The sequence below is a fragment of the Nerophis ophidion genome, linkage group LG27 (assembly GCF_033978795.1).
Source record: "Nerophis ophidion isolate RoL-2023_Sa linkage group LG27, RoL_Noph_v1.0, whole genome shotgun sequence".
NCBI classification, from domain to species: domain Eukaryota; kingdom Metazoa; phylum Chordata; class Actinopteri; order Syngnathiformes; family Syngnathidae; genus Nerophis; species Nerophis ophidion.
The window spans coordinates 33,409,779-33,437,330 of record NC_084637.1 but is presented as its reverse complement, the minus strand read 5'-3'; positions in this window follow the sequence as shown (position 1 = coordinate 33,437,330).

Genomic DNA, 27,552 nt, shown 5'->3' with positions numbered 1-27,552 from the left:
ATATATATATGTATGTGTGGGAAAAAAATCACAAGACTACTTCATCTATACAGAACTGTTTCATGAGGGGTTCCCTCAATCATCAGGAGATTTTCTTATTAAAGAGTAAAAAGATCTCCTGATGATTGAGGGAACCCCTCATGAAACAGTTCTGTAGAGATGAAGTAGTCTTGTGATTTTTTCCCACACCTACATATCGCGCTCTACCACGGTATCGAGCACTATTCTCTGGATAATCCAATCAAGACATATATAAATATATATATGTCATGTCTTCTTAATCATGTCTTGTTTGGCTATGTTCTGTTGACCTTTGGACTCTTTAAGTTCCTGGTTTTTCACTCCCTGTTTTGTCACCATGACGACCAATCAGTTCACCTGTCCTCACGACTCACGCACCTGTTTTCAATCACCACATCACTATTTAAGCCTGTCATTTTCTGTTGGTCGTCCGAGCGTCATTGTGTTCGTTTCATGCTCTGTTCTCGCCACAGTAAGTCTTGCTTGTTTTACGCAATGTCAAGTAAGTTATTTTGTTATTCAAACCACAGTTTATTGCGTTGTTTAGTTGTTTCATGTTCCAAGTTGTTTTTTACTCCGCCTTGTGCGCGCCTTTTGTTTGTACCTTTCTTTAGTCAAGATTAAATCATGTTTTTACCTAAACGACATGTCCGGAGTTGTCCGTCTGATTTCCCGGGAGAACGACCCCGCTGCAAATATATATATATATATATATATATATATATATATATATATATATATATATATATATATATATATACATATATATATAAATATATATATATATATATATATATATATATATATATGTATATATGTATATATACATACATATATATATGTATATATGTATGTATATGTAAATATATATATATATATATATATACATACATTCAAAACAATATGCAACAATAATACAACAATTAATTTTTTTTAACAATGATAGTTAAATAAAATAAATTATTTTTTCCATATTTTCATAGAAAAGTGTTAATAAAGTCATATAATAATATTATTTTGCTTTCCACTTTAGATCTATTTGTCGATTACAAGCTTTAAATGCTGGTTTTGTTTTTGCTCTTTTTGTAAAAAAAACAAACAAAAAACTTGGCTTACCCCCCAAAAATATTTTAAATTGGAATATTTAGTACAGGTATTGGATCTTCAAATAGGTCAATAGTTTATAACAACATAGCGGGCGGCATAGCTCGGTTGGTAGAGTGGCCGTGCCAGCAACTTGAGAGTTGCAGGTTCGATTCCCGCTTGTGCCATCCTAGTCACTGCCGTTATGTCCTTGGGCAAGACACTTTACCCACCTGCTCCCAGTGCCACCCACACTGGTTTGAATGAAACTTAGATATTGGGTGTCACTATGTAAAAAGCGCTTTGAGTCACTTGAGGACAGTGATTTTGATTCATTATTATTATTTAAGCAATGTTGGTTTGAAAGAAAAAAAGAGCCTGCATGGCAGATTTGTGTTACAAGTGTCAATATTGCAACTGTTTTTCTCTTCACATTTCACCTGTTTGCTCTTTTTATTCCACTTTTTTTGTCGTAATGTGCCAGGAGCCATTAAAACATAGTTTGTGGGCCCTCAATTGGCACCCGGGGCCACACTTTTGGACACTTCTGTAATATTTCACATCCTAACCATTCCCATCATGGACTATATTCAGAAGTGTAAAGTGGCCATGAACCTGTCAATCTGGGGGTGGGTTATGTTAGCAGGGGGGGGGGGGGGAATGAATATTTCCCGTACACACTGCAGGCCATCCAGGTGTGACGCACCTGTCCTCAGAGATGACATTCCTCCCTGGAGCCTGCGATCCTGCTGACGCACCGAAATGTTATTCCAACTGCGTCCTGGACGCATGGCTTGTTTATATATCAGGGGGGGGTGGGGGGGCAAGGTGAGCGGGAGGTTGTTCGTGGTTCTAGGGCTTTCCCATCTTTGAGGAATCCCATCACCACGGCAACGAGGTACAACATCAACACACACCGAGAAGCGCTGGAGCGCCGTCAAGATGGCCCGTTCCAGTAAGTAGGTGATCACCAACCCCTGGTGCCGTTGTTTACCGGCAGGAAGACGCCCGCTACACCCGGTTGTGGTCCTGGTTACCGTGGCGACCGTGCCCCAGGGAGGCCCGCGGTGTTTGTACTGCACACCGCCGTGTGACAAGGGGGCAGGTAAGCGGGAGATGGTCCGTATGTCAACAACTTCACACAAGCTGCCCCTTCTTAGGAAAGTTCCACAGATAAAGAAAGGGGGGGGTGAAGTGCTGGAATGGTTGCTAGAAACATGCAGTGGAAATAGAGGCCACTTTCCAATGGCTGCTGGCTGAGATATAAGAGATGACTTTTCAGCAGCTCATCAGTGGGATCACATTTTACAAGAAGGCTTCCCCAATAAACAAAACATTTAAAAGGCTCGCCCTGTCACACGTGGCCGTGCCAGCAACTTGTGGGTTCCGGGGTTGATTTCCCGCTACTGCCATCCTCGTCACTGCCCTTGTGTCCTCGGGCAAGACACTCCGCCTCACCTGCTCCCCCGTGCCTCCCACGCTAGTTTCAATGTGGCTTAGAGCAGTGTTTTTCTACCTTTTTGGAGCCAAGGAGCATTTTTTTATTTTTTTTTAACACCAGCAGAAATATTTGAAAAATGAAACTCAGTGGACCAGACCTTGGCCACATGTGGCCTGTTGAGCTTTTTAATCTGGCCCGCCGGACATTCCCAAATAATTTTTTAAAAGATGTTTAAGATGGAAAGTGTAGCTGCCATTATGATGTGTACTCATGTTTCTAATGACCGGAAGTCTTCAAGTATTTCAATGCTTGGAATCTGCACTTATGGATGATATACTAGTTACTATGGTCATCTAATTAGTTACTATGGTCATCTAATTAGTTACTATGGTCATCTAATTAGTTACTATGGTCATCCAATTAGTTACTATGGTCATCCAATTAGTTACTATGGTCATCTAATTAGTTACTATGGTCATCTAATTAGATACTATGGTCATATAATTAGTTACTATGGTCATCTAATTAGTTACTATGGTCATCTAATTAGTTACTGTGGTCATCCAATTAGTTACTATGGTCATCTAATTAGTTACTATGGTCATCTAATTAGTTACAATGGTCATCTAATTAGTTACTATGCTCATCTAATTAGTTAGTATGGTCATCTAATTAGTTACTATGGTCATCTAATTAGTTACTATGGTCATCTAATTAGTTACTGTGGTCATCTAATTAGTTACTATGGTCATCTAATTAGTTACTATGGTCATCTAATTAGTTACTGTGGTCATCTAATTAGTTACTATGGTCATCTAATTAGTTACTATGGTCATCTAATTAGATACTATGGTCATCTAATTAGTTACTATGGTCATCTAACTAGTTACTATGGTCATCTAATGAGTTACAATGGTCATCTAATTAGTTACTATGCTCATCTAATTAGTTACTGTGGTCATCTAATTAGTTACTATGGTCATCCAATTAGTTACTATGGTCATCCAATTAGTTACTATGGTCATCTAATTAGTTACTATGATCATCTAATTAGTTACTATGGTCATCTAATTAGTTACTATGATCATCTAATTAGTTACTATGATCATCTAATTAGTTACTATGATCATCTAATTAGTTACTATGCTCATCTAATTAGTTACTATGGTCATTTAATTAGTTACTATGGTCATTGTGGAGAGGCGGAGCCAGCAGTCCGACAGCGTGGCAGGGCACGCCAAGATGGCGGCGAGGAGGTGTGGACGGCGAGTGAGCGGCGAGGCGGGTCAATGAGAATGACTATGAGAAACCTTAGAGAGGACCGCAGATGTGGGTAACCCCCCTCTAGGGGAGACCGGATGCAATGGACGTCGAGTGGGTCAAACATAATAGTGAGAGTCCAGTCCATAGTGGATCTAACATAATAGTGTGAGAGTCCAGTCCATAGTGGATCTAACATAATAGTGAGAGTCCAGTCCATAGTGGATCTAACATAATATTGAGAGTCCAGTCCATAGTGGATCTAACATAATAGTGAGGGTCCAGTCCATAGTGGATCTAACATAATAGTGTGAGAGTCCAGTCCATAGTGGATCTAACATAATAGTGAGAGTCCAGTCCATAGTGGATCTAACATAATATTGAGAGTCCAGTCCATAGTGGATCTAACATAATAGTGAGGGTCCAGTCCATAGTGGATCTAACATAATAGTGTGAGAGTCCAGTCCATAGAGGATCTAACATAATAGTGTGAGAGTCTAGTCCATAGTGGATCTAACATAATAGTGAGAGTCCAGTCCATAGTGGATCTAACATAATAGTGAGAGTCCAGTCCATGGTGGATCTAACATAATAGTGTGAGAGTCCAGTCCATAGTGGATCTAACATAATAGTGTGAGAGTCCAGTCCATAGTGGATCTAACATAATAGTGTGAGAGTCCAGTCCATAGTGGATCTAACATAATAGTGTGAGAGTCCAGTCCATAGTGGATCTAACATAATAGTGAGAGTCCAGTCCATAGTGGATCTAACATAATAGTGAGAGTCCAGTCCATAGTGGATCCAACATAATAGTGAGAGTCCAGTCCATAGTGGATCTAACATAATAGTGAGAGTCCAGTCCATGGTGGATCTAACATAATAGTGAGAGTCCAGTCCATAGTAGATCAAACATAATAGTGAGAGTCCAGTCCATAGTGGGGCCAACAGGAGACCATCCCGAGCGAAGACGGGTCAGCAGCGCAGAGATGTCCCCAACCGATGCAAAGGCGAGCGGTCTACCCCGGGTCCCGACTCTGAACAGCCAGCACTTCATCCATGGCCACTGGACCTTTGTCTCCCCCATCCACAAGGGAGACGGGGCCAGAGGAGAAAAGAAAAGAAACGGCAGATCAACTGGTCTAAAAATGGAGTCTATTTAAAGGCTAGAGTATACAAATGAGTTTTAAGGTGAGACTTAAATGCTTCTACTGAGGTGGCATCTCGAACTGTTACTGGGAGGGCATTCCAGAGTACTGGAGCCCCAATAGAAAACGCTCTATAGCCCGCAGACTTTTTTTGGGCTCTGGGAATCACTAATAAGCCGGAGTTCTTTGAAGGCAGATTTCTTGCCGGGACATATGGTACAATACTATCAGCAAGATAGGATGGAGCTAGATTGTGTAGTATTTTATACGTAAGTAGTAAAACCTTAAAGTGCACAGGAAGCCAGTGCAGGTATATATATATGTATGTATATATGTATATAAAGGTATATACAGTATAGGTATATATGTATGTATATATGTATATAAAGGTATATACAGTATAGGTATATATGTATATACAGGTATATACAGTATAGGTATATATGTATGTATATATGTATATAAAGGTATATACAGTATAGGTATATATGTATGTATATATGTATATAAAGGTATATACAGTATAGGTATGTATGTATGTATATATGTATATAAAGGTATATACAGTATAGGTATATATGTATGTATATATGTATATAAAGGCATATACTGTATAGGTATATAAAGGTATTTACAGTATAAGGCCTAATATGACCGAAAGTTTTTGTCGAAAGTCGAGGAGCCACATTTTGCACCAACTATAATCTTTTGTATTATTATTTTGTTTAGTTATTCATTATTATTATTTATTATTTTGTATTATTGTTATATTTGTTATTATAACTGATCTTTTCTTGTAACACTGTTAATGAATGAAGTGTACTCTGTTGTTATTTCCCCATATTTCTGCACACTTTTGGTTTTGTTGTCCACTTCCTGTGTGTAGAATCACTTCCTGTCCTGGTGCTCTTGCTTTGTCAGCATTTCCTGTTTGGTCTGTGTGATTTAAAGTACCTTTCCGTTCTGCTCCACGTCCTGCATGCACACCTGAGTCTCATTCATTAGTTCTATTTGCTTCCACCTGGGTCCGTCCTTCAAGGTGAGCTCATTGTACTTTGCAGACTGTCTTCATGCGACTATTTAAGTGGTTTAACTTGCATTCCGTCTGCTACTTTCAATGCTCACCAAGCCCTGACAAAATTGTTCACAATTTAATTTGCTGAATTTTTCTGTACTTTCAAAAAAAAAAATGACTTAAATAACGATTGGCACATTGAAAATCCCCAAATAACTGAATAGGCTTGAAAAAAATTAATCAGTATCAATATTATCTGTGATACAATCCAGCATGTCATTTGCTAGAAGCGCGCAGGACACGCCCCTGTTCGGCTGCAGGCAATCAGCTATCAGCGCACTTGGGTTTTGATGAGGGCAGATGGAAAGAGACTGGACTTCCTTTTTATGGCCATTCAAATTTGAACTTTACAGTACAGATAAGAACAACATTTTGTTGCCTTAGCTCATGGTAGTGCAGGATAAAAAAACAATAAGGTGTATATATACATAAATAGATTACAGATAAATATATTGCACGTTTTCATTTGTATCCACGTTTATGGACGTATGATGTATTGTCTTTTTATTCCAGCAAGTTAATCCATTTTGGGGGGAATTTTGGGACGGTGCGGCGCGGTGGGGGAGTGGCAGTGCGCAACCCGAGGGTCCCTGGTTCAATCCCCACCTAGTACCAACCTCGTCACGTCAGTTGTGTCCTGAGCAAGACACTTCACCCTTGCTCCTGATGGGTGCTGGTTAGCGCCTTGCATGGCAGCTCCCTCCATCAGTGTGTGAATGTGTGTGTGAATGGGTAAATGTGGAAGTAGTGTCAAAGCGCTTTGAGGACCTTGAAGGTAGAAAAGCGCTACGTTCAAGAATCTTACGGCCTGAGGGAAGAAGCTGTCACAGAAACTGGTGTTTCTGCTTCGGAGGCTGCGGAACCTCTTTCTAGAGTCCAGCAGTGAAAACAGTCCTTGGTGGGAGTCAGAGGAGTCTTTGCAGATTTTCTGAGGCCTGGTCAGGCAGCGGCTTTTTGCAATCTCCTGGATAGGAGGAAGAGCAGTCCTGATGATCTTTCCCGCCGTCCTCACCACTCTCTGGAGAGACTTCCAATCTGAGGCCCTGCAGACTCCAGTCCAGACAGCGGACCTGGAGATCCAGTGCCGGAACGTAGTTCACTTTTCGTAGTAAACATCCCGTCTCTGGCTTCCCTCCGCATACTTGCTCCCTCTCTCTCATGCCCATGTCTTATGTCCTTTGTGTTCCCTCTGTTTTCCCGTCATCGGACTGCCTCCCACGATCCTCGACCCCCGCTTGGACACGGACATCGTCGCCTCTCTCCAGGCCCCGACTTCCTGCAGACTCCAGTCCAGACAGCGGACCTGGAGATCCAGTGCCGGAACGTAGTTCACTCTTCGTAGTAAACATCCCGTCTCTGGCTTCCCTCCGCATACTTGCTCCCTCTCTCTCATGCCCATGTCTTATGTCCTTTGTGTTCCCTCTGTTTTCCCATCATCGGACTGCCTCCCACGATCCTCGACCCCCGCTTGGACACGGACATCGTCGCCTCTCTCCAGGCCCCGACTTCCTGCAGACTCCAGTCCAGACAGCGGACCTGGAGATCCAGTGCCGGAACATAGTTCACTCTTCGTAGTAAACATCCCGTCTCTGGCTTCCCTCCACACACTTGCTCTCTCTCTCATGCCCATGTCTTATGTCCTTTGTGTTCCCTCTGTTTTCCCATCATCGGACTGCCTCCCACGATCCTCGACCCCCGCTTGGACACGGACATCGTCACCTCTCTCCTTCCCCCGACTTCTAGCTTGCCCACAGACTGTCTTCTTGCCTTGCCCCTCTGGTCTGATGAAGGACTCCTCCAACACGCACTTAACTCTAACATTCACACTATTAATTCTACACATCGTCTTGCACCTTTCACACAGAGTAGCATACACCCCCCAGCTCATAGTCTGTTTCAATAAACCGATTGAACTGATTCCTGCCAGGGTGTCGTCCCAGTCCAGGGTGCACATATCAGTCCTTGTCTGTACTTGGTATTGGACCGATGCCAGAGTCTATTATCAACCACGTCTAAAAAATGACAATATTGCAATAATGGGGATTGTTGTAAAGACGCCAACCTACTGACATAGATTTAGCTAAAGGCTAATTTAAAAGACCAACACACTGGAAATAATGATTTTGTCACAGATGTGTGTCTTGGGGCACACTCGTGTTTGGCCCGCACCAAATGCTGAGCTCATCACTTTGCCGAAACTCCATCCCCTCAAATAATTTATGGTTTTTCTGCTGATTTACAGCTGGCAGGCGTGTTGCTAATGATTTAAAAATGTGAGGTCCCCGGCCAAGACGGGCGTAGAGACAACGAGAATGGCGGTTAAGCCAGAATTTAGTGAGGTGTGAGAGAATTTGGATTAATGGTCCTTCTCTGCACATTTAGCACCAGTTGTAGTCTTTCAAGCTTCAGAGTAGTTTTACCCCGCGTCCAGAAAAGGTGACATCATTGCTTTCTTTGTGTAACCGAGCCTGTGAAGTTCTGGCTCCGTAAGTGGAGGTCCCGTGGAACGCTGCCTGGCTTTTGGAAAAAACGTTGATGAGAACTTAAATGAATGACGCTAATTCTTGTTATTTCAAGCAAATATTGCACAAAAGTCTTTGGGCGGCACCGACTAATGACCACAGCCATTATTGTCACCAAAACTCCAACAGGTCTGACACGAATTGAGGTGCAGTTGTCTGATTTCATTGTTGCTTATCTGTGTTGTGGGGCCTCCTGCTGACGTAATTTCGCCCCTCTGCGTTTTTCTGTTGCAGTTGCCATGGTACCCGGGGGAAGGGGGGAGTGATGAGTACAGCTGTAGCCAATTTGCAGATATACCAAATGTACCTGTTTGGTGCGGGGTCTTTCCATATAGTCCAGGGGCCCGCGAGACGTTATTTTGTGGCCCCCATCTTAATATGAAAGTTTATTGTTAGTGCAGACCACGAGTTTTATATGAATGGTATTGATAGCGTTGTGTACGGAGCTGAAGGAATCAGTGTCAGAACTTCATCCACAATGCCGGCAGTAAGTCGGTCCCGTTTCCAGTGAGGTTTGGACTCAGCCAAGGCTGCCCTTTGTCACCCATTCTGTTCATAACTTTTATGGACAGAATTTCTAGGTGCAGTCAGGTGGCTGCAGGATTAGGTCTCTGGCCAGGATCTTCAGCTCTCACTGGATCGGTTCGCAGCCGAGTGTGAAGCGACCGGGATGAGAATCAGCACCTCCAAGTCCGCGTCCATGGTTCTCGCCCGGAAAAGGGTGCAGTGCCATCTCCGGGTTGGGGAGGAGACCCTGCCCCAAGTGGAGGAGTTCAAGTACCTAGGAGTCTTGTTCACGAGTGAGGGAAGAGTGGATGGTGAGATCGACAGGCGGATCGGTGCGGCGTCTTCAGTAATGCGGACGTTGTATCGATCCGTTGTGGTGAAGAAGGAGCTGAGCCGGAAGGCAAAGCTCTCAATTTACCGGTTGATCTACGTTCCCATCCTCACCTATGGTCATTAGATTTGGGTTATGACTGAAAGGATAAGATCACGGGTACAAGCGGCCCGAATGATTTTGAAGCTCTCCCTTGGAGATAGGGAAAAGTGAAGTGAAGTGAATTATATTTATATAGCGCTTTTTCTCAAGTGACTCAAAGCGCTTTACATAGTGAAACCCAATATCTAAGTTACATTCAAACCAGTGTGGGTGGCACTGGGAGCAGGTGGGTAAAGTGTCTTGCGGCAGTGACTAGGTTGGCAGAAGCGGGAATCGAACCTGCAACCCTCAAGTTGCTGACACGGCCACTCTACCAACCGAGCTAAACCGCCCCGTGAGAAGCTCTGCCATCCAGGAGGAACTCAAAGTAAAGCCGCTGCTCCTCCACATGGAGAGGAGCCAGATGAGGTGGTTCGGGCATCTGGTCAGGATGCCACCCGAACGCCTCCCTAGGGAGGTGTTTAGGACACGTCCAACCGGTAGGAGGCCACGGGGAAGACCCAGGACATGTTGGGAAGACAATGTCTCCCGGCTGGCCTGGGAACGCCTCGGGATCCCCCGGGAAGAGCTAGACGAAGTGGCTGGGGAGAGGGAAGTCTGGGCTTCTCTGCTTAGGTTGTTGCCCCCGCGACCCAACCTCGGATAGGCGGAAGAAGATGGATGGATGGATGGTTATCATTTTTTAGCTTTCATGTCACCTCCCAACTGCTGCAGGTGTGACTAAGCCACCGTGCGATAAACTTTGTCACATTAAAAGAGATTTAAAAAAAACATAATTCTTGCAAAATATGAGAATTTCCTCATAAATTGTCTGAGTCATCATCACGCCGTCTACCCGCCCTTTATCGTCAGGAACCTGACACAAAGGTTTCTGGGAAATGAGGTGGAAAAGGTGGATGAGGTTTTGCTGAAGGTCAAGTGTTTTTTGTTTTTTTCCCACCCCTTTGCTGCTGATTGTCCTTGCTTTTTAAAGCAGCTGTCCATCTTCTCTGGCGTTACTCCAGATAACCTCCTTCCCCACTTCAGACCTTCAAAAGTCCTCCTAAGTGCGTCCTCCGACAAACCACGATATGGTGAGTTGAAAAGCAATTTGTCAATCTTGAGCGGGACAGTCTTAATTGGACCGCTGGAGAGGCGGCCAGGCGGTTCTTTGCTGACCCGGACGTGGCGGGACTTTTACGGGAGGTTGTCCAGACCGTTGGACTCCTCGCTGGACTTCTTTTAAACGATGTCATCCTCTTGCGTTCGTGGAGCTCCTTCTGACCTCATCTGGGTGTGCAAACTCATGAGAACTAATTCCACTGCATCTCATCCTTTTTCCAGTTTGCATATTGACTCAGCAAATATCTGGACATCAGATGTGGTGACACACAACTGGTGTGGGAGATCATCTATTTAGTGTACGAAACCTGTGAAGATGGCATGTTGTGTAAAATGTAAATAAAAACAGAATACAATGATTTTCAAATCCTTTTCAACCTACATTGAACTGAGTAGACTTCAAAGACAAGATACTTAACATTCCAACTGGAAAACGTTGTTATTTTTGGCAAAAATTGAGAATTTGATGCCTGGAACATGGTTAAAAAAAAGTTGGCACAGATGGAAAAAAAGACTGAGAAAGTTGAGGTGTGCTCATCAAACAATTATTTGCAACATTTGATTTTGATTTGATTTTTTTTTTTTTTAAAGCTACCAGTAGTGGAAAAAAGACGGAGAAAGTTGAGGAGTGCTCATCAAACACTTATTTGGAACATTTGATTTTGATTTGATTTTTTTTTTTAAAAGCTACCAGTAGTGGAAAAAAGACGGAGAAAGTTGAGGAGTGCTCATCAAACACTTATTTGGAACATTTGATTTTATTTGATTTTTTTTTTAAAAGCTGGCACAAGAGGAAAAAGACTGAAAAAGTTGAGGAGTGCTCATCAAACACTTATTTGGAACATTTTATTTTGATTTGTCTTTTTTTTAAAAGCTGGCACAAGAGGAAAAAGACTGAAAAAGATGAGGAGTGCTCATCAAACAATTATTTGCAACATTTGATTTTGATTTGATTTTTTTTTTTTAAAAGCTACCAGTAGTGGAAAAAAGACGGAGAAAGTTGAGGAGTGCTCATCAAACACTTATTTGGAACATTTGATTTTGATTAGATTTTTTTTAAAAAGCTGGCACAAAAGGAAAAAGATTGAGAAAGTTGAGGAGTGCTCATCAAACACTTATTTGGAACATTTGATTTTTATTAGTCTTTTTTTTTTTAAGCTGGTAAAAGAGGAAAAAGACTGAGAAAGTTGAGGAGTGCTCATCAAACACTTATTTGGAACATTTGATTTTATTTGATTTTTTTTTTAAAAGCTGGCACAAGAGGAAAAAGACTGAGAAAGTTGAGGAGTGCTCATCAAACACTTATTTGGAACATTTTATTTTGATTTGTCTTTTTTTTAAAAAGCTGGTTAAAAGAGGAAAAAGACGGAGAAAGTTGAGGAGTGCTCATCAAACACTTATTTGGAACATTTGATTATTATTAGTCTTTTTTTTTTTTTAAATGGTAAAAGAGGAAAAAGACTGAGAAAGATGAGGAGTGCTCATCAAACATTTATTTGGAACATTTGATTTTGATTTGATTTTTTTTTAAAAGCTGGCACAAGAGGAAAAATACTGAGAAAGTTGAGGAGTGCTCATCAAACACTTATTTGGAACATTTGATTTTGATTTGATTTTTTTTTAAAAGCTGGCACAAGAGGAAAAAGACTGAGAAAGTTGAGGAGTGCTCATCAAACACTTATTTGGAACATTTGATTTTGATTTGATTTTTTTTAAAAAGCTTGCAGAAGAGGAAAAAGACTGAGAAAGTTGAGGAGTGCTCATCAAACACTTATTTGGAACATTTGATTTTTATTAGTCTTTTTTTTTAATAGCTGGTAAAAGAGGAACAAGACTGAGAAAGTTGAGGAGTGCTCATCAAACACTTATTTGGAACATTTTATTTTATTTGATTTTTTTTTTAAAAGCTGGCACAAGAGGAAAAAGACTGAGAAAGTTGAGGAGTGCTCATCAAACACTTATTTGGAACATTTGATTTTTATTAGTCTTTTTTTTTTTTAAATGGTAAAAGAGGAAAAAGACTGAGAAAGATGAGGAGTGCTCATCAAACACTTATTTGGAACATTTGATTTTGATTTGATTTTTTTTTAAAAGCTGGCACAAAAGGAAAAAGATTGAGAAAGTTGAGGAGTGCTCATCAAACACTTATTTGGAACATTTGATTTTTATTAGTCTTTTTTTTTTTTAAAGCTGGTAAAAGAGGAAAAAGACTGAGAAAGTTGAGGAGTGCTCATCAAACACTTATTTGGAACATTTTATTTTGATTTGTCTTTTTTTTAAAAAGCTGGTTAAAAGAGGAAAAAGACGGAGAAAGTTGAGGAGTGCTCATCAAACACTTATTTGGAACATTTGATTATTATTAGTCTTTTTTTTTTTTAAATGGTAAAAGTGGAAAAAGACTGAGAAAGATGAGGAGTGCTCATCAAACATTTATTTGGAACATTTGATTTTGATTTGATTTTTTTTTTAAAGCTGGCACAAGAGGAAAAAGACTGAGAAAGTTGAGGAGTGCTCATCAAACACTTATTTGGAAGATTTGATTTTGATTTGATTTTTTTTTAAAAGCTGGCACAAGAGGAAAAAGACTGAGAAAGTTGAGGAGTGCTCATCAAACACTTATTTGGAACATTTGATTTTTATTAGTCTTTTTTTTAATAGCTGGTAAAAGAGGAAAAAGACTGAGAAAGTTGAGGAGTGCTCATCAAACACTTATTTGGAACATTTGATTTTTATTAGTCTTTTTTTTTTTTAAAGCTGGTAAAAGAGGAAAAAGACTGAGAAAGTTGAGGAGTGCTCATCAAACACTTATTTGGAACATTTGATTTTATTTGATTTTTTTTTTTAAAGCTGGCACAAGAGGAAAAAGACTGAGAAAGTTGAGGAGTGCTCATCAAACACTTATTTGGAACATTTTATTTTGATTAGTCTTTTTTTAAAAAGCTGGTTAAAAGAGGAAAAAGACGGAGAAAGTTGAGGAGTGCTCATCAAACACTTATTTGGAACATTTGATTATTATTAGTCTTTTTTTTTTTTTAAATGGTAAAAGAGGAAAAAGACTGAGAAAGATGAGGAGTGCTCATCAAACATTTATTTGGAACATTTGATTTTGATTTGATTTTTTTTTAAAAGCTGGCACAAGAGGAAAAAGACTGAGAAAGTTGAGGAGTGCTCATCAAACACTTATTTGGAACATTTGATTTTGATTTGATTTTTTTTTAAAAGCTGGCACAAGAGGAAAAAGACTGAGAAAGTTGAGGAGTGCTCATCAAACACTTATTTGGAACATTTGATTTTGATTTGATTTTTTTTAAAAAGCTTGCAGAAGAGGAAAAAGACGGAGAAAGTTGAGGAGTGCTCATCAAACACTTATTTGGAACATTTGATTTTTATTAGTCTTTTTTTTTAATAGCTGGTAAAAGAGGAACAAGACTGAGAAAGTTGAGGAGTGCTCATCAAACACTTATTTGGAACATTTGATTTTTATTAGTCTTTTTTTTTAATAGCTGGTAAAAGAGGAACAAGACTGAGAAAGTTGAGGAGTGCTCATCAAACACTTATTTGGAACATTTGATTTTATTTGATTTTTTTTTTAAAAGCTGGCACAAAAGGAAAAAGATTGAGAAAGTTGAGGAGTGCTCATCAAACACTTATTTGGAACATTTGATTTTTATTAGTCTTTTTTTTTTTTAAAGCTGGTAAAAGAGGAAAAAGACTGAGAAAGTTGAGGAGTGCTCATCAAACACTTATTTGGAACATTTGATTTTATTTGATTTTTTTTTTAAAAGCTGGCACAAGAGGAAAAAGACTGAGAAAGTTGAGGAGTGCTCATCAAACACTTATTTGGAACATTTTATTTTGATTTGTCTTTTTTTTTTTTAAAGCTGGTAAAAGAGGAAAAAGACTGAGAAAGTTGAGGAGTGCTCATCAAACACTTATTTGGAACATTTGATTTTATTTGATTTTTTTTTAAAAGCTGGCACAAGAGGAAAAAGACGGAGAAAGTTGAGGAGTGCTCATCAAACACTTATTTGGAACATTTTATTTTGATTTGTCTTTTTTTTAAAAAGCTGGTTAAAAGAGGAAAAAGACTGAGAAAGTTGAGGAGTGCTCATCAAACACTTATTTGGAACATTTGATTATTATTAGTCTTTTTTTTTTTTTAAATGGTAAAAGAGGAAAAAGACTGAGAAAGTTGAGGAGTGCTCATCAAACATTTATTTGGAACATTTGATTTTGATTTGATTTTTTTTTAAAAGCTGGCACAAGAGGAAAAAGACAGAGAAAGTTGAGGAGTGCTCATCAAACACTTATTTGGAACATTGGATTTTGATTTGATTTTTTTTTTAAAGCTGGCAGAAGAGGAAAAAGACTGAGAAAGTTGAGGAATGCTCATCAAACACTTATTTGGAACATTTTATTTTATTTGATTTTTTTTTTTAAAGCTGGCACAAGAGGAAAAAGACTGAGAAAGTTGAGGAGTGCTCATCAAACACTTATTTGGAACATTTGATTTTTATTAGTCTTTTTTTTTTTTAAAGCTGGTAAAAGAGGAAAAAGACTGAGAAAGTTGAGGAGTGCTCATCAAACACTTATTTGGAACATTTGATTTTATTTGATTTTTTTTTTAAAAGCTGGCACAAGAGGAAAAAGACTGAGAAAGTAGAGGAGTGCTCATCAAACACTTATTTGGAACATTTGATTTTATTTGATTTTTTTTTTAAAAGCTGGCACAAGAGGAAAAAGACGGAGAAAGTTGAGGAGTGCTCATCAAACACTTATTTGGAACATTTGATTTTATTTGATTTTTTTTTTTAAAAGCTGGCACAAGAGGAAAAAGACTGAGAAAGTAGAGGAGTGCTCATCAAACACTTATTTGGAACATTTTATTTTGATTAGTCTTTTTTTAAAAAGCTGGTTAAAAGAGGAAAAAGACGGAGAAAGTTGAGGAGTGCTCATCAAACACTTATTTGGAACATTTGATTATTATTAGTTTTTTTTTTTTTTAAATGGTAAAAGAGGAAAAAGACTGAGAAAGATGAGGAGTGCTCATCAAACATTTATTTGGAACATTTGATTTTGATTTGATTTTTTTTTAAAAGCTGGCACAAGAGGAAAAAGACTGAGAAAGTTGAGGAGTGCTCATCAAACACTTATTTGGAACATTTGATTATTATTAGTCTTTTTTTTTTTTTAAATGGTAAAAGAGGAACAAGACTGAGAAAGTTGAGTAGTGCTCATCAAACACTTATTTGGAACATTTTATTTTATTTGATTTTTTTTTTAAAAGCTGGCACAATAGGAAAAAGACTGAGAAAGTTGAGGAGTGCTCATCAAACACTTATTTGGAACATTTGATTTTTATTAGTCTTTTTTTTTTTTAAAGCTGGTAAAAGAGGAAAAAGACTGAGAAAGTTGAGGAGTGCTCATCAAACACTTATTTGGAACATTTGATTTTATTTGATTTTTTTTTTAAAAGCTGGCACAAGAGGAAAAAGACGGAGAAAGTTGAGGAGTGCTCATCAAACACTTATTTGGAACATTTGATTATTATTAGTCTTTTTTTTTTTTAAATGGTAAAAGAGGAAAAAGACTGAGAAAGATGAGGAGTGCTCATCAAACACTTATTTGGAACATTTGATTTTTATTAGTCTTTTTTTTTTAATAGCTGGTAAAAGAGGAACAAGACTGAGAAAGTTGAGGAGTGCTCATCACTCACTTATTTGGAACATTGGATTTTGATTTGATTTTTTTTTTTAAGCTGGCAGAAGAGGAAAAAGACTGAGAAAGTTGAGGAATGCTCATCACACACTTATTTGGAACATTTGATTTTGATTTGATTTTTATATTAAGGCTCCCCATTAGCTGGTTGCCACAACAACCACTAGTCTTCCTGGGGTCCACAAACTCAATACAATTACAAGTAAGTCCATCCATCCATCCATCCATTTTCTACCGCTTGTCCTGTTCGGGGTGGCGGTGGGAGCTGGAGCCTATCTCAGCTGCAATCGGGCGGAAGGCGGGATACACCCTGGACAAGTCGCCACCTCATCGCAGGGCCAACACAGATAGACAGACAACATTCACACACTAGGGACCATTTAGTGTTGCCAATCAACCTATCCCCAGGTGCATGTCTTTGGAGGTGGGAGGGGCCTATCCCCAGGTGCATGTCTTTGGAAGTGGGAGGGGCCTATCCCCAGGTGCATGTCTTTGGAGGTGGGAGGGGCCTATCCCCAGGTGCATGTCTTTGGAGGTGGGAGGGGCCTATCCCGAGGTGCATGTCTTTGGAGGTGGGAGGGGCCTATCCCCAGGTGCATGTCTTTGGAGGTGGGAGGGGCCTATCCCCAGGTGCATGTCTTTGGAGGTGGGAGGGGCCTATCCCCAGGTGCATGTCTTTGGAAGTGGGAGGAAGCCGGAGTACCCGGAGGGAACCCACACAGTCACGGGGATAACATGCAAACTTCACACAGAAAGATCCCCAGGCCAGGATTGAACCCAGGACTACCTATGACCTTCCTATTGTGAGGCACATGCACTAACCCCTGTTCCACCGTGCTGCCCTCTGTATGTAATATTGGCTGCATTTCTCCTAGTTGTTTGTGTGCCATGTTGTTCCAGACCACAGCAAACGTTACCCAGCTTGCCAAGATTGTAATAAGTCCATTAGAATCCTCAAATCCTTAAACTTGGACACACACATCTTTACCTTTGAACATTCTGAGCCACTCATTTCTAGAAGTTATCTCATCCTGTGAGAAGCCTCCATTCTACTATACCGTACTATTTAATACTGGTGCGGTATAGCTCGGTTGGTAGAGTGGCCGTGCCAGCAGCTTGAGGGTTCCAGGTTCGATCCCCGCTTCCGCCATCCTAGTCACTGCCGTCGTGCCCTTGGGCAAGAAACTTTACCCACCTGCTCCCAGTGCCACCCACACTGCTTTAAATGGAACTTAGATATTGGGTTTCACTATGTGAAAGCGCTTTGAGTCACTAGAGAAAAGCGCTATATAATTCACTACACTAATAAGTTTTCTAATGTTGCAAAAATGTGTAGAATGACAATTAAAATACAGCATCTGTCAATGAAGATTTGCGTCAGCCTTTGATAGTAGGCTAATGCAGCTAATATGGACACTTGCCGCGTTTTTCCGAGTATAAGTCGCACCAGCCGAAAATGCATAATAGAGAAGGAAAAAAACATTTATAAGTCACATTTTTGGGGGAAATTTATTTGATAAAACCCAAAACCAAGAATAGACATTTGAAAGGCAATTTAAAATAAATAAAGAATAGTGAACAACAGGCTGAATAAGTGTAGGTTATATGAGGCATAAATAAGCAACTGCTATGTTAACCTAACATATTATGGTAAGAGTCATTCAAATAATTATTACATACATTATTTCCTTGAATTGCCGCCGGGTATATAGTATGCACCTGCCTAGAATTACTGCCGGGCCAAACTCGTTTCGCAAAATATTATTTTTATTAGCGCATGTCTAGAATTTCCACAGGGTCAAACTCGTCACGTCACGAGTGACACTTCACCTGTCATCATTTTCAAAATGGAGGAGGCTGATTTCAATCATTTGAAATCGCATAAAGGGAAGAAGATTAAGAGCTATTCAGTAGGATTTAAAGTCCAAGCTATCGAATATGCTAAAAAGAACAGTAAGCAGCTATGTTTTATTAATATACCGTAGCTGCGTGTGTCAAATATGAGTCATTAAATGACTCCCGCCTCCTGGTGGTAGAGGGCGCTAGTGATCCTTCTTGCGACTACTCGGCTGCAGAAGAAGTGACAACAAGCAGCAATCGTTTATTTTTTCCTCTCGCTTGCACTTTTAACATGGAGGATTACATATCTAAAATAAAACAGTTTTCTAAACTGGACTTTCAATCGAAATAGGAGGTAATAAAGAAAGATCTCCATCGAGACAGAGAGACTTTTAAAACTGAAGAAAGATAAGGAAGACTTCTATAAACAAGTTATCGATGCTTTTGATCAGAAGGAGCTGCGCATGGACTTCATTTATAAGTAAAGGTAAGACTATAATAACGTTTTTTTTTTATTAAATGTGCTTTTCATGATGGTATCCTTACATCACACTCAAATTAATTAGCGCTCCGGCGCCAATTCAAGGAAATACGATATAGAACATGCCATACCTTTACCAAACAATCTGTCACTCCTAATCCATAAATCCCATGAAATCTTATGCGTCTAGTCTCTTACGTGAATGAGATAAATAATATTATTTGATATTTTACGGTAATGTGTTAATAATTTCACACATAATTCGCTCCTGAGTATAAGTCGCACCCCCGGCCAAACTATGAAAAAAACTGCAATTTATAGTCTGAAAAATACAGTAAAATATGTGTTGCCTTCATCAAAACACTTATGTAAAGCTTTTAATTTTGCGCAGCTCTAACAGAGACACTCGAATACGTATTAGCATATTTGCTAATGTTAACGACGCTACCTTGATTACAATACGATAGCACGTACCAATCGAGATATGCTGGGGCGGCACAGCTTTGTCGGTAGAGTGGTCGTGCCAGCAACTTGAGGGTTCCAGGTTCGATCCCCGAGTCACTGCGATGTGTCCTTGGGGAAGACCTTTTACCCACCTGCTCCCAGTGCCACCCACACTGGTTTCACAGCTTTGAGTCGCCAGAGCAGGGGTGTCCAAACTTTTTCCACAGAGGGCCGCACACGGAAAAATTTAAGCATGGGGGGCATTTTGAAATTTTTCATTTTCAAACCATAACAAAATATATGGATTTTTTTTTTTTTAATCCTTAGGGATCCTGGGGAGCATAGAGGGTCTCAGTCACTAAAATGTTAAAAATAAGTCAAATTATTATTATTTTTTATTTATTTATAATGCTTACAGTAAATCTCTATATCAACTTGAGGTTGATATAAAGTAAAACAAATAAGGTTTTATGCCTTTTCTGTCAAAGGCAATTTTGTTTTTTATAGTAAAACTGAAATATGCAGTATTTAGATGGATAGATAGATAGATAGATAGATAGATAGATAGATAGATAGATAGATAGATAGATAGATAGATAGATAGATAGATAGATAGATATTACTTTATTGATTCCTTCAGGAGAGTTCCTTTATTTAGCAATTAAAGCCCTCAAAGATCAATAATGCAGGACACCATTGATTTTAATTATTTAATATTTCTGAGTAATCACAGTGAAAAGTTAAATAAAATCCTACTAAATATATTTGATATCTGAAAGGTTCCCCACTAATAAAGTGATGCATTTTTATTAATTGTTTTTTTTTTTTACTTTTAACACTTAAATTTCAAGATCTACTTCAGATATATCTGTCGATTTTAAGTTTGAACTATTATTTTGTTTGTTTTATGCTCTTTTGTCCAAACTTTGATGTTTTTATATGGCAACAACACAACATATGCAATATTTTTTCCACATAAAACAGTAATAATTCTTTATAACATAGATTTTTTTGTCCTTTTTTTTTTTCTTTGAGCAATGGAAAAAAAAGAAAATAAAGAGAAAAGGGGAAAAAACTCCCTGCATGGCAGCTTTGTGTCAACATTGACACTTTTTCTCATTAGATTTCACCTCATTCCACTTTTTAAATTTTTTTTTTAAATGTTTGCAATACTATCAATTTTGCAATTTTTGCAGAATGTGTGCCGGGCCGATAAACGATTAGCTGCGGGCCGCAAATGGCCCCCGGGCCGCTCTTTGGACAACCCTACGCTAGAGAAAAGCGCAATATAAATATAATTCACTACACTTCACTAACCCCTGTACCACAGTGCTGGCCTTTTATAATATTGTTACCAGGACAACACTAATGCCCACACACCGAGCACCCACTGGCAGAAATGTAAAACGGCGCCCATGTTTCTAATGAACATAGCGGTGTTCCCTGCAGCCAGTGGTGTTCTCGGCACAGGGGTCTGCTTGGTCTGTGCACCATTAGCATGTCGCCACTCTGCTCCGCAAGGCCGCTAATAGCAGAGCCCCGAAGAGGGCCGATCTCCGTAGGGGGGAATCTGCGGCCACAACAAGGTGGCGCTGGCTCTTGGATAGAAAGCGTGCATGCTGGGATTCTGCCGGAGTGCGGAGAAGGCCTCACATCTGGCAGCCTGGCTGTCGGCCCACCTGGGTGATGGGCTCCAGTCGGGGCAGTAGGCAACTGTCGTTAGATAGAAGGGCCAACTGGAGCAGAACCAGCTGGTCACGGACCATCCCTGTGCACATGTGTTCAAGATAGCCGAATCGCTTGCAAGAGGATTGTGTTGCAACTCCGGGTCTTTAAAGAGACAGGATCCTCACTACGCCGAAATTAGAACTCATCATACCCACGATCGGCAAAGTCTTCATGAAGACTGTCAGGAATCCGACGTGTCATGATGACAGAAATTTTACTAACAAGTCCTCTTTATGTATTTCTTCCAGTCATTTCCCAAAAGATCAATTCATTTTACAATAATAGTTTGATCAGGGCTGTGTGTGTATACATATGTATATATATATACATATATATATATATATATATATATATATGTATATATATATATATATATATACTGTATATGTATGCGTGTGTGTGTGTGTGTGTGTGTGTGTATATATGTATATATATACATGTATATGTATATATATACACAGGGGCGGTATAGCTCGGTTGGTAGAGTGGCCGTGCCAGCAACTTGAGGGTTGCAGGTTCGATTCCCGCTTCTGCCATCCTAGTCACTGCTGTTGTGTCCTTGGGCAAGACACTTTACCCACGTGCTCCCAGTGCCACCCACACTGGTTTAAATGTAACTTAGATATTGGGTTTCACTATGTAAAGCGCTTTGAGTCACTAGAGAAAAGCGCTATATAAATATAATTCACTTCACTTATATATATATATATATACATATATATATATATATATGTGTGTGTGTTTGTATGTATTTATATATGTATGTATATACAGTATATATATACTGTATGAGTGTGTGTGTATGTATATATTTGTATGTATATATACATATATATATATATATATATATATATACGTGTGTGCGTGTATATATATATATATATATATATGTATATATATATATATATATATATATATATATATATATATATATATATATATATATATATGTCTTGTGATCAGGTTTTGATTAGTTATGTTCGGTTTTGTTCAACACTCCATTGCTTCCTGTTTTTCACTCCCTTGTTTCGTTGCCATGGTTACCAATTGTGTTCACCTGTCTCTGACTAGTGCTCGCCCGCTCACCTGCTTCCCGAGCACAATCAGAGGCAGTATTTAAGTTTGTCATTTCCAGTCAGTCCTTCCGGCGTCATTGTTGTGTTCTTTTCATGCCGAAGTCCATGCTGCTCTTGTCAAGCCACAGTAAGTGTTGTTGTTTGTTTTATGTTCATAGCCTGTTTATGTGTTAGTTTTGTTCCTTTGCCAAGTTGTGCCTCCCCTGTGAGCGCTTTTTGTTTGTACCTTTTTTTAGTTAGAATTAAATACCTTCCTCTGATTAGTGCTCGGGAAGCAGGTGAGCGGGCGAGCACTAATCAGAGACAGGTGAACACAATTAGTAACCATGGCAACAAAACAAGGGAGTTGACTAACTGACTGAAAGCATTTTTGACTATGTGGTTTGCCTGAGCGGCTAGGACTCACCAAGAGTAACAAGAGGTAAAAAAAATGGATTAGAAAGGCCAGATTTAGAAAAATAATTATCTAAAAAAATATATGTTTTTATTTTTTAAACTTTGGACTTCCCACGGGCCGGGTTTTGGACGCTGGTGAGCTGTATTTTGGGGACTTCTACACTAGAGTCTGATAAAAATCACATTTTACTTGCAGTGTAAAAAGTCAGCTGGAAAAAATGAGATCTAAAAAAAAAAAAATCCGATCCAGGCTACTTTGGCCTGCAGTGCAAACAGACAATCTGATGCCAAAAGATCAGATTTGAGGCACTTTGGAGCGTTTCGACTGGCAAACAAATATCTGATCTGTGTCACTTTAGGGCAAAACAAAAGAGATATGCTGTGCAGTTTAAATGACGAATGTCATTGTGTGAATACAAGGCAGGAATTCAATCAATGTTTATTTATATAGCCCCAAATCACAAATGTCTCAAAGGACTGCACAAATCATTACGACTACAACATTCTCGGAAGAACCCACAAAAGGGCAAGGAAAACTCACACCCAGTGGGCAGGGAGAATTCACATCCAGTGGGACGCCAGTGACAATGCTGACTATGAGAAACCTTGGAGAGGACCTCTCTATCAAAAGGTTTTACTTCTTTGTGCTCCTTTTCATTTGTGATTGACTTTTAGTGTTGTATTGATTGTTCATTTGACTTTGATTAAATGAAATACCGTATTTCCTTGAAATGCCACCGGGGTGCTAATTATTTTAAAACCTCTTCTCACTCCGGCGCTTACCAAAGGGATACGGTACATTATGGCCTGCGCTTATAAATTTGAGAGTGATGTAAGGATACCATCATGAAAAGCACATTTAATAAAAAAAACGTTATTATGGTCTTACCTTTACTTATAAATGAAGTCCATGCGCAGCTCCTTCTGATCAAAAGCATCGATAACTTGTTTATAGAAGTCTTCCTTATCTTTCTTCACTTTTAAAAGTCTCTCTGTCTCGATTACCTCCTGCTTCGATTGAAAGTCCAGTTTAGAGAACCGTTTTATTTTATATATGTAATCCTCCATGTTAAAAGTGCAAGCGAGAGGAAAAAATAAACAATGGCTGCTTGTTGTCACTTCTTCTCCAGCCGAGTAGTCGCAAAAAGGATCACTAGCGCCCTCTACCACCAGGAGGCGGGAGTCATTTAATGACTCGTATTTGACACACGCAGCTACGGTATATTAATAAAACATAGCTGCTTACTGTTCATTTTAGCATATTCAATAGCTTGGACCTTAAATCCTACTGAATAGCTCTTAATCTTCTTCCCTTTATGCGATTTCAAATGATTGAAATCAGCCTCCTCCATTTTGAAAATGATGACAGGTGAAGTGTCACTCGTGACGTGACGTGTTTGACCCGGTGGAAATCCTAGGCAGGCGGCAAACTATAACCTGGCGGCAATTCAAGGAAATACGGTAAAACAAAACATTTTAGAATTAAAAGTAGGCTTTCCAGAAAAGTGCTGAAAATCCTGAGGGAAAAAAAGACCTGAGATCTGTAATGTGACTATTTTTGGGGGGAATTTTACCTCGAGACATCATTCTTAGGTCCAGACCTATGAAATACGTGTTGTCGGCATTATTGGGACCTTTTAAGTATTTGAAGAGTTGGCTTAGCTGGACAAAAAAATGTCTTTGTGACTGCTTGAAATATTCAAATCTGGGCTGATGTTGGGCTGAGTTTAAGTAGCCTGGGTTGCTAGCTTGGCTTGAGCCCTGGAAAACACAAAGGAACACTGTGCTCTTGGGTCTGGAACCATCAACCTACCTGGATGAGGAGGTACATGAAGACGAGATGGCATGTTGAGGTAAAAGAAAAGGAAAGAAGAAAAAAAAAATCAAGTCAGCACACGCTGGGAGATAGCAGACAGACTGGCGAGGAGAGATTGTTGTCTCGTAAAAAAAAAAGTGAAAAAGTAAGAAAGCTGGGAGGGACAAAGAGCCATTGAAGAAAATGCTATAAAGGCTTTGTGGCGTTCTTTTTAAAATGGATAAAAGTTATGAGTTCGTCACGCTGAGACGCTGCTGAAGTTCAAGACGTTACGCCAGCATCCATCCATTTTTTTTATTGCTTCTCCAATTCAATTCTAAGTTTATTATTAGCAACACGTTACTTTGTACATTCAATTCTTACTTGCTGTCCTCAGAATGATGGCTTGTACAAATTTATATTACTAATAATATCAATCAATCAATGTTTCTTTATATAGCCCTAACTCACAAGTGTCTCAAAGGGCCGTTCAGAGCCCACAAACGGGCAAGGAAAAACTCACAACCCAGTAGGACGTCAATGTGAATGACCATGAGAAACCTTGGAGAGGACCGCAGATGTGGGTGACCCCACCTTTAGGGGGGAGCGGATGTAATGGACGTCGAGTGGGTCTGACATAATATTGTGAAAGTCCAGTCCATAGTGGATCTTTACATGATAGTGAGAGTCCAGTCCATAGTGGATCTAACATAATAGTGTGAGAGTCCAGTCCATAGTGGATCTAACATAATAGTGAGAGTCCAATCCATAGTGGATCTAACATAATAGTGTGAAAGTCCAGTCCATAGTGGATCTAACATAATAGTGAGAGTCCAGTCCATAGTGGATCTAACATAATACTGAGAGTCCAGTCCATAGTAGATGTAACATAATAGTGTGAGTCCAGTCCCTAGTGGATCTAACATAATAGTGAGAGTCCAGTCCATAGTGGATCTAACATAATAGTGAGAGTCCAATCCATAGTGGATCTAACATAATAGTGAGAGTCCAGTCCATAGTGGATCTAACATAATAGTGAGAGTCCAGTCCATAGTGGATCCAACATAATAGTGAGAGTCCAGTCCATAGTGGTTTTAACATAATAGTGAGAGTCCAGTCCATAGTGGATCCAACATAATAGTGAGAGTCCAGTCCATAGTGGATCTAACATAATAGTGAGAGTCCAATCCATAGTGGATCTAACATAATAGTGAGAGTCCAGTCCATAGTGGATCGAACATAATAGTGAGAGTCCAGTCCATAGTGGATCGAACATAACAGTGAGAGTCCAGTCCATAGTGGATCTAACATAATAGTGAGAGTCCAGTCCATAGTGGATCTAACATAATAGTGAGAGAGTCCAGTCCATAGTGGATCTAACATAATAGTGTGAGTCCAGTCCATAGTGGATCTAACATAATAGTGAGAGTCCAGTCCATAGTGGATCTAACATAATAGTGAGAGTCCAGTCCATAGTGGATCTAACATAATAGTGAGAGTCCAGTCCATAGTGGATCTAACATAATAGTGAGAGTCCAGTCCATAGTGGATCTAACATAATAGTGAGAGTCCAGTCCATAGTGGATCTAACATAATAGTGAGAGTCCAGTCCATAGTGGATCGAACATAATAGTGAGAGTCCAGTCCATAGTGGATCTAACATAATAGTGAGAGTCCAGTCCATAGTGGATCGAACATAACAGTGAGAGTCCAGTCCATAGTGGATCTAACATAATAGTGAGAGTCCAGTCCATAGTGGATCTAACATAATAGTGAGAGTCCAGTCCATAGTGGATCTAACATAATAGTGTGAGAGTCCAGTCCATATTGGATCAAACATAATAGTGTGAGAGTCCAGTCCATAGTGGATCGAACATAATAGTGAGAGTCCAGTCCATAGTGGATCGAACATAACAGCGAGAGTCCAGTCCATAGTGGATCTAACATAATAGTGAGAGTCCAATCCATAGTGGATCTAACATAATAGTGAGAGTCCAGTCCATAGTGGATCTAACATAATAGTGTGAGAGTCCAGTCCATAGTGGATCTAACATAATAGTGGGAGTCCAGTCCATATTGGATCAAACATAATAGTGTGAGAGTCCAGTCCATAGTGGATCGAACATAATAGTGAGAGTCCAGTCCATAGTGGATCGAACATAACAGCGAGAGTCCAGTCCATAGTGGATCTAACATAATAGTGAGAGTCCAATCCATAGTGGATCTAACATAATAGTGAGAGTCCAGTCCATAGTGGATCGAACATAATAGTGAGAGTCCAGTCCATAGTGGATCGAACATAACAGTGAGAGTCCAGTCCATAGTGGATCTAACATAATAGTGAGAGTCCAGTCCATAGTGGTTTTAACATAATAGTGAGAGTCCAGTCCATAGTGGATCTAACATAATAGTGAGAGTCCAGTCCATAGTGGATCTAACATAATAGTGAGAGTCCAGTCCATAGTGGATCTAACATAATAGTGAGAGTCCAGTCCATAGTGGATCGAACATAATAGTGAGAGTCCAGTCCATAGTGGATCTAACATAATAGTGAGAGTCCAGTCCATAGTGGATTTAACATAATAGTGAGAGTCCAGTCCATAGTGGATCTAACATAATAGTGTGAGAGTCCAGTCCATAGTGGATCTAACATAATAGTGAGAGTCCAATCCATAGTGGATCTAACATAATAGTGTGAAAGTCCAGTCCATAGTGGATCTAACATAATAGTGAGAGTCCAGTCCATAGTGGATCTAACATAATACTGAGAGTCCAGTCCATAGTAGATGTAACATAATAGTGTGAGTCCAGTCCCTAGTGGATCTAACATAATAGTGAGAGTCCAGTCCATAGTGGATCTAACATAATAGTGAGAGTCCAATCCATAGTGGATCTAACATAATAGTGAGAGTCCAGTCCATAGTGGATCTAACATAATAGTGAGAGTCCAGTCCATAGTGGATCCAACATAATAGTGAGAGTCCAGTCCATAGTGGTTTTAACATAATAGTGAGAGTCCAGTCCATAGTGGATCCAACATAATAGTGAGAGTCCAGTCCATAGTGGATCTAACATAATAGTGAGAGTCCAATCCATAGTGGATCTAACATAATAGTGAGAGTCCAGTCCATAGTGGATCGAACATAATAGTGAGAGTCCAGTCCATAGTGGATCGAACATAACAGTGAGAGTCCAGTCCATAGTGGATCTAACATAATAGTGAGAGTCCAGTCCATAGTGGATCTAACATAATAGTGAGAGAGTCCAGTCCATAGTGGATCTAACATAATAGTGTGAGTCCAGTCCATAGTGGATCTAACATAATAGTGAGAGTCCAGTCCATAGTGGATCTAACATAATAGTGAGAGTCCAGTCCATAGTGGATCTAACATAATAGTGAGAGTCCAGTCCATAGTGGATCTAACATAATACTGAGAGTCCAGTCCATAGTAGATGTAACATAATAGTGTGAGTCCAGTCCCTAGTG